This window comes from Misgurnus anguillicaudatus, chromosome 24 (assembly GCF_027580225.2).
Source record: "Misgurnus anguillicaudatus chromosome 24, ASM2758022v2, whole genome shotgun sequence".
Classification (NCBI taxonomy): Eukaryota; Metazoa; Chordata; class Actinopteri; order Cypriniformes; family Cobitidae; genus Misgurnus; species Misgurnus anguillicaudatus.
In genome coordinates this window covers 8,834,763-8,842,021 of record NC_073360.2, presented here as the reverse complement: position 1 = coordinate 8,842,021, position 7,259 = coordinate 8,834,763, and the positions used below count along the sequence as shown (strand labels likewise).

General features: G+C 37.6%; 1 pseudogene; it reads right to left on the bottom strand.

The window, feature by feature from the left end:
* Positions 1 to 3,120: 3,120 nt before the first annotated feature.
* LOC129443371 (uncharacterized) lies at positions 3,121 to 5,666 on the bottom strand (annotated as a pseudogene).
* Positions 5,667 to 7,259: the final 1,593 nt, after the last annotated feature.

Sequence of the window (7,259 nt, the reverse complement as noted above, 5' to 3'; positions counted from 1 at the left end):
TGCGGGCCCACGATCACAACCGAATCAGGCTTGGTCACTGCTAGAGGTTAGACCATATGTTCAGAAGGCCGCCTTTTATGCGTGCTCATCTCTGAACATATTTTATTTAGTCCCCATAGAGGTGCAACTTAATTATTACAATATTTATTTCTAACCAGAGGCTCACGACCACTATCATAAAACAAACTGACCATCTTTTCCAATGATAGCTTTGTATAATCGTGACACAATTTAATATGCAACTTAGATTAATATTGAAATAACCAGAGGTTGAGGCTCATCTGATTTAGAGTGGTCAGACAACATTTACATGTTACTCTAAACAGGAAATTAGCCTCCACGCATCTTATTTAACTTAAACTAGCGCCAAGTGCTAGTCGGATCTCTAAAATCCTCCGCTGATGTACTACTATGCCATCTAGTCTGGGATTTTAGTCCGTTAAACTAGCCTGATTTCAGACATTGCGGTAACAAGGATACATCGTAATTTACTAATCATGTCAATAACTTTCGTAGCCACAGAATAAATCCAAACATAACAATTTATTAGGGCCATTCTACCGAATTCGTGCAAATTGCTGTCCCGGAACCAAAAAACTAATTTAAAAAGCATTAATGTAGGAAAATGTTTGATAATAAAAAAATATAAGCAAATAGCAATCAAAACCCAAAGTAATATTTGAAGTAGGTGCAGGCTTTATATATAAAATATCATCATTTATATGGTGCTTTCAATTGAGAGGTGGTTGTCCCAAACCCCAAGGTCTGAATTTCACCATAGGAAAAAAAATATGAAATAATTTTTTAAATTTTTTTTATCATTGTTTTAAGAAGTATCATTTTGAATACTTTTGTTAATTAAAACCAAAAATAGACTTATTGGATATTTTCAGTTAAAAATCATGTAAAATCATGTAAAAAAACACTGTCCCGCATTTTCACGTCACTACCGAAACATTGCATAGTTTGGTCAAAAATATAGTAATGCTTTAAGCCACTCCCCTCTATTTTGAACCAGAAACTTTGTCTTTGCCTCTCTCTCTTGTGGTGACATGGTGATTAGATCAGTCCCATGGTTTTGAAGTAAATGTGATCAAAAGTTTGGAAATCAGTGTGTGACATTTATGAATGTCACTACCGATCACACATTTTCAATGATTAATTAAGTTTTTTAGATTTTTTCTACTGGTCATTTAGGTTTTACTCATCTTTCAATGTCGAGAACTGTGCTAGCTAACTACGTACTGATTAGCATCTTAGCAGTAGGATCAAAGTTAGCTTAAATCGTCACTACCGAAACAGTCACAACCGAAACATTTGTTGACGTTTCGGTTGTGACGTGATTGTTTCGGTAGTGACAAAATGACACTTATTTCTTTATTTTAATAAATAAATAGAAACTTTCAAGTGCACATATATTCTTTTTCAGTACAAATAATTTGTCAGTCATATTTCTGTAATGTTGTATGTGATTTGACTAGGACAAACTAAGATAAAATGAACTAGGCCAGATTAATTTAATTAATTCATACAGTAGTAGCTTGACTCATTATTGATATAAATGAAGGCTATATGATTCTACCTCTGGTCTCTAGGAAAACTTTCTGCGCTAATTTAGCGGGACTGATTGCTTTATATAAATGACATAACAGATAGCACTTATCAGTATCATTGTAAATTGACATGTCATTGTTAAGTGTAGACAGGGCAGGCTCACACTAATAATGTAAATGTAAATATCTTTGGTTAATTTGTAGAGATAGCTACAGAGAGAGAGAGAGGAATCACAAACATGCATAGACGGAAAGATGAAAGTAGAGCGGACAGACTGAGAGAGCCTATTTACTTGAGCCGATACTTCTTTTGCTCACTTAGTTTACTTGTAACATTTGGCATCTTCGTGTAATTTTTATAAGTCTCAATTTAAACAAGTAACATTTATTGAACTTAAAAAACAATATTTCTGTCTGTAAATAATGCAGGAAAAACTCTGTGAACACAGCAGCCACTAATCGGCCAATGCAAATACACATAAAACTCGCAAAAATCGGCCGATATATCGGTCTATCACTAGTTCTTTTATATGAAAATGTATTCAACCTACCTCAAATCAAATAAAAAATTAAGTTTACTTCAAACTCAAAACAGTCACACTCAGCAACAAGAGAATAAGTTAAGGATGTTTAGAGAAGTTAGTATGTGTAATGGAATAACAGGCTCACATGTGTACACCTACATTACAGATGGACATGGGTGCACAAACACCAAATTCTGTAGTTTATACTGTGGGCCTGAAGGTTTATATGGACATACATTTTCACATCTCTTGAAAAAAAGATGACATAATCAACACATCATCTTGCATCCCTTCAAGGTCTGAACTATCTGCCCTCTCTTCAGCGTAATTTCTGTGCAAAGTGCTTTTATGTGGTGTTGCGTTAGATATTCTTTGTGCTGTTTGTTTTGACTGCATAATGCCAACCATTTTTGACTAACTAATTATTTTTTTTCTTACAAAATATGGACAATCCAATATGGTCGTCACTACCGAACACTTGATGTCACGACCGAAACAAATAATGTTCTGGAAAAATAAAATAGCTTTTGTTATCAGAAAAGATGACATAATTTTATTTAGTTAGATAAAAATTTAAACTAATGATTCCTTGAATTTGAAAACTCTATCAGTGCATGTATGGCAATTACAGAGAAATATTGCTTTCAAAATGCATTTAATTTGATGAACCACTCTTATAGTTTTGTTAAAATAATATTTCTAATCAATATAACCATGACACTGTCTTTAAAAAAATGTAAAAAATATATTTAGAAGATTGATGTAAAGAAAATCAGATTAGGCTATTAAAAACCTAATTTATATATCAAATGTTGTTGTGTTTCGGTAGTGACAAATTTTGGGAGAGAGAAAACATTTCGAAACTGTACAAAAACATGCTAGGAAACTAAAGTGTCCAATCACTAGATTATTGTTCCTTAGATGTTCTACTATGTTTATGACTACAAAGCTTGCAGGAAAAAACACACTTTTTTCAAGAAGTTTTGAAGTGTCAATTTGCACCAATTCGGTAGAATGGCCCATTAACCAGGTAAGAAAATCACAATTCAAGCCAATTCACAGTTCAAATAAAATATAACACAAATACAAACCAATAGTATTTACATTAAAACAGGAAATATAAAAACCTTTCATACCTGGTAAAGACGACACACAGTAATTGTGCGGGATATCTGGTTACAGATTCCCTGAAATGTTTGTCAGCTCTCCTTAAATACCCAGACGGAATAAACATTATGTAGACATTATTTACCAATGGAAGTTTGCAGTGATTTGGTTCTTACAGACCTGTGGGAGGCACCTCGTCCTGGATACATTTGTAGTGGGGTATGGGCCCCTTGCATAGTTAAGTTTTCTTAACTCTATTAAACCTTTTTATTATTTGTTTTATTGATGCGAGAATGAGACCTGTATACCAGTCGCAATAAAACCTTTGTAATGAAATGAAACATGGATTTTTTCCACCTTTATTTACATGTGATATGATCTTTCTTACACATAGAATGTCCTGTGTTGAGAAGGTAACAATGAAAGGAGGGTAGAGGGGTCAGACATCTGTCAGCAGATCTACCATTTGTATGGAGATGTGATGTTTGACAATCAAGGGTATCTATCTGTCTGCAGATCTACCATTTGTATGGAGATGTGATGTTTGACAATCAAGGGTAGCTCTCCGGGGAGTCTACTGTATTCAAGACAAAGTTCTGATTCTCTCAGGAAGGGCTGACCTTTTGGTCAGGGTCAATCAAAATTCTTAGTTATTTCCCTGCTTGGCCCCGTGGGCGAATCGTAATAGGGTACCTACGGGGTCAGACAAACAAAGTTTTTTTTTTTACAGTCTTTGAAACAGGTATCTGCAGTGGGCTGAGGGCAAGGGCAGCGTGTGTGGATTTCTGTGTAGATCTGATGAGTTGCCTGAATAACAGCACTGGAACATAGTGAAGGTGAAGATCAGGGCACTGCCAATGGCACACCCCCGGAACACCCAGTCCCACCAGGTGTATGTGTACTGTGCCGACTGAGGGGATGAACTGGATAACAGTTGTGCAGTCTTTCGTGCCAGGTTGATCTCAACCTGCGCTTGGTTAAGGGTGGTATTCAGTTTGCAGGGTCAGTCTTTGTGTTAGCTCCATCGTGCCAACCACAGCTTGGGTACCTTGTTCATAGAAAGTGTCATCCCACCATGGTGAGGTCTCTGTGTCCAGTGGCACTCTTCCTAAAATGTTGACTTGACCCATCGAAAAGTCCTCTGTCACTTCCAAGCAGAACGAGTGATTAGCAGAGCAGGTCAGTCCTCCGTAGGTAAAAGAGTTCATCTCACTGACCACGCACCACTGTGAATGTGACACCTGGATAACATCAGAGTAACCATGCAGCTACTGAACATTTATAAGTTTCGTGTCATTGAGGAAGAAAGGTTGCAATGTGTTACATGTACAGATAACATAATTGTGCGTTTCATGGCAACATGTGCGACTGGTAAACAAGGTCTCATTACCCTTTTGTGTCATGTATCCAGTGAGGTGATCCCATTTAATTACCTGATCCTTCACTACCACGACCATAGAGCGTATGGTAGCGGAGTTTGGAAAAACCTGATCTGGGTGTATTAAAGGAAAACTGACGAAAAAACCCAATACATCCATTACATTCATTTCCTGTAAACATCATTATGGTGGATAGCAATTCAGAATATCTTACATTTTTCATTTCATCTAAGATCTCTATGAGGTCATTCAAAACATGTATGGGTGTCTTGTACAGATGAAGATCTAGGATTTCTGGTCTAGCACCAGGTAATCTTGTGCATATGACCTGCAGGCTAAAGTCATGCTCGATGGTACAGGTTTGATTGAATTATGTGTGGCTGACCGCAAGAAGCGCCTGCGCTTCGGATCGAACCGTTTTGATAATGTTTTCATTACTACTTGTAATATGTTGAAAACCAGTCCACCTGGTTCGCCAACCGTGTTGAGAAATTAAATTGTTCGGTTATTTTGTAGTCATTGGCAATGGAGTTAACTGAGCTATGTTTCCGAGCAGGTCTCGTTTTGAGCGTGCAGGTGAGATTTGCACGGCAAGTCTGTTTTTGTAATCAGAGATTAAATCATCGATTTGTGACTGTAGCCATGCATATGTCTTGTCATTGTTATTGCAGTGATTAACATAAGCAGATAAAATGTTGGAAATATTGTATGATACATGTGTCATCACTAGGTTCACATCATGAAATAATGTCTTGTTAATATTCCCTTTTATCAATCCACCAGGAGGAATAGGATATAGTTTCGGACATTTCTTTGGTTTGCTATATCCACAGGTGGTTAAATTAAAACAATGATTCATTATCCATGAGCAATTCTGTGGCCCAGTGTAATTATCTGGGTCGTTGACACATTTTCCCATGCAATACATGCCTTCTCTCCGGCTAGTCCAGACAAAGGCTTTGGGTTGATTGTTATCAGGTACATATGAAGTTACATCGAATTTATTTTCGGTATAACTCATATGTGTATTGTTGATTGTCTCAGTGTGTGTGTACCTATGTATTGCGGGCTCTAAATCTTTGGTTGAATAACCAATTTTAGGATCTAATCCATTGTTGTTTTTTTCATAGAGAGTGCGCATGCTCCCAATTTGCTCCTGGTTCTTTTTAAGTTGATACCAGGCTGTTATGTTGTGGAAAAATGTGGGTGCCGGTGTGTCACCTGAAATGTTTACTATAGGGAGATGGTCGGAGCCTACTTTACAGCAAATTTATGATGCGCAATTTGGTTCCGGTACTACTCCGGGAGGCCACGTGACTAGTTTTCAGGTTGAAAGTGTACTGAAAAATGTGGATGACCTCTTTGTGTATTTCCATACCCATCTCCCGCATTCCAGTGTGTGTGTGAGTGAAACCCTTTGACCCAGCTTGATCCAAGTGGGTCCAGAAACCTTCCTCTCGTCCGGTCTCCATGGGATTGCTGCAGTCAACCTGGGAGATGAAACAGAGAGAAATGTTAATAATTATTGAGTAGCGGAACCTTTGAAGATTTTGCACTGGGACATGTGGTACCATCTCAACTTCCCCTTGACACATATGGCCACACAGCTATTGCATATAGCTTTTATCTCATGTGGTCCATGCCATCTGGGTTTGAATGGACCCTGTTTTACAAACACCCGGATCATGATCATGTCACCCTCTGTAAATTTGATCTCAGAGGTTGGGTTAAATTGTGCATCATTCATTAGGTCTGACTGTTGCTGTTTTAAAGCGGTTTGTGTTTGTAACACTGCCAGTCTTTGTTGTAGTTGTGTTAGCACAGTCTGTTGTTTTGCAAGCACAAGGGGTCCCAGATCAGCTGGGGTGATTTCTGGGTCGATGGGTAGTTTCATGACTCTACCTGTCATGACCCTGCAAGTAAGCCTACAATGGCCCTTTATGGGCCCACTTAGGGCTAGTCTAAGGGCCCCGCGCAGGTTTGCTCATTGGCAAAACGTTGGCCCTTTAGCGCTGGCCCTGCGCAGGCAGCCCTCACTTAGCCCCCAGAAAGCCCTCATACAGAAAAATCCCCAGAGTTAAATAAACACTGCTGGATGTATATACTGTCCCATCTTACAGAGTGTTAAAAAGTAACAATGAAGCAGAATTAAAAGCTTTGTTATCCTCTTTCTCAACATCTCTGTCTGAAATATAAAATTGCATTTTACATCTTACTTGTAGAGTCATTTTCTTAACTTATGTTAAGATGTTGGCTGTTTTATTTAAAGTCACCATAATTGTGATCAGTGGTTGTTTTAATTGGACTTTGACTCTTGACCGTTGGCTTGTTAGTGTTTTCTAACTGCTATATCTAAGTGTGTTTAAAACACATGTTATAGCAAAGAAAAGGCAATTGTAGTTGAATATTGATGGTTAATACATAAACATTGTCAAACATAATCATTTAATGAACAGATTTATTAATATAGTTTTCCCCCCTCATCAGAAGCATCCTTTTCTGTTAATAATGAAATACTACAGTGTAAGGTCCAGAACTCTCATAGCAGTTTATCATTCTGAAGGATTTTGATAGTTTGCACATAAACATTAGCCGCTGCACAACGTAGATGCACAGACATCAAGAATCAGAGTATAAATCTCAACAATGGTGACAAAGAAAATGGTAAAAAAAGGTCATTATTTTTTCATGCCGCA